This window comes from Helianthus annuus, chromosome 14 (assembly GCF_002127325.2).
Source record: "Helianthus annuus cultivar XRQ/B chromosome 14, HanXRQr2.0-SUNRISE, whole genome shotgun sequence".
Lineage (NCBI taxonomy): Eukaryota > Viridiplantae > Streptophyta > Magnoliopsida > Asterales > Asteraceae > Helianthus > Helianthus annuus.
The window spans coordinates 14726124-14727621 of NC_035446.2; positions in this window are offsets into that span (position 1 = coordinate 14726124).

Below are 1498 nucleotides of genomic sequence, written 5' to 3' on the forward strand. Positions count from 1 at the left end.
ATATTTTGAAATAAGAAGTAAAAATATATTAAGTGAGACTTAATATTATAAATTGATCGCACATGTATTAAATCCCCCATCCTTGGGAAGGAGATTAACTACCAAGTATATACAAGGAACGGTTGTCTAACTGTTCCCGAAACTAAAACTATAAAGCTAAGGCACGGCCATCCGTCTAATAGAATTAGCACCTGTAGGTCGTTGCACAGCTGCCTGACGTTCAGAGTACTTGGTATAGCGACGCACTGACTGTGAGTTCATGTCCCCCTTTTCTCTTAACTGTTTTCAGTTTTCTAAACTGCGGGGGTGAAATACATGTTACATTGATTATGAATACTTTATACATGGTATGGTTAGCGTAAGGAGGTTTGTTACTTTTAGATCATGTGAATGGGTAGGCGGAAACTTGAGGTCATTAATCCTCAGGGTAGGACCGAGGGGCAGGAGCGGTAGATCTATTTGGGTGTAGCGAGCCCAGTCCCAGGTCCAGCATAACGGACCTTGGGATGACTTTGTTCCCGACTCATAAATTTGCTAGGTTTGAGCCTTCCTACTTGCATTTCACACATATCAATGGCCTTGCAAACCATTGGTGATCTCTTTTTCCTTATTTGCTACATACCAGGGTTTTTGATAAATACAAAGGTTTATTTACTCACTTTCGCATGAACTCGCTCAACATTATTGTTGATTTTTCAACTTACATGTATTTCAGGGAATTAAAGATCTGGCACGGTATGGCATGTTTTCCGCTGCATTAGTCACCGAGGTCATCCAGGGTTTGGGGAATGTGACTCTTTCCTGGACAAGTCACAGTCCTCGAATCATGTCTATGTTATGTTTGAGTTTGTAATGTTTGAACAAGTTTATGGTTGTTAGGGTGTTATCCCGATAAGACAATGTTATGGTATTCTTATTTTAATGGATGATCTTGCATGTTTTAATTCATATAGCTTTGTTATGATTAAGCTATGGTATTAAGAAGTCACACCAAATTAACCACGCTTCCGCAAAGCCAGGGTGTGACACTCACTAAGTTACAATATCTTTCAATAATTTGCTTAGTGTTCTCAGATTTCAAACCACGAAACAAATCAAATTCTTTTCTTCATGAGAGACATTTTGTTTTTGAGCATATCATCGCTTCCAACAAACTTTGCTTCCAATTCTGTCCAAATTGAATAAGCAGTTCCATCATGTTGAAGCAGAATCAAAATGTCTTCTTTCATCGCTTGCTGAAGCAGGCTCACCATCAATTTCTCATCTCTATATTTCTTTTTATCTTCAGTACTCATTTCTCTAATTGTTAACAGATTATTATTTCTTGTGGGCCTAACATACGGTTCTTCAGTGTGTTCCCAAGCATCCAAATGATGCGCCTCAACCCAATTTCCAAACCGTTCGGACCACACATTGTAATCATCAATATCCATGAGCTTAGGCGGTTTCTGAGACGTCCCGGTTTCATTATCAAGCAAAGCATTCTGAGTGATTGTGA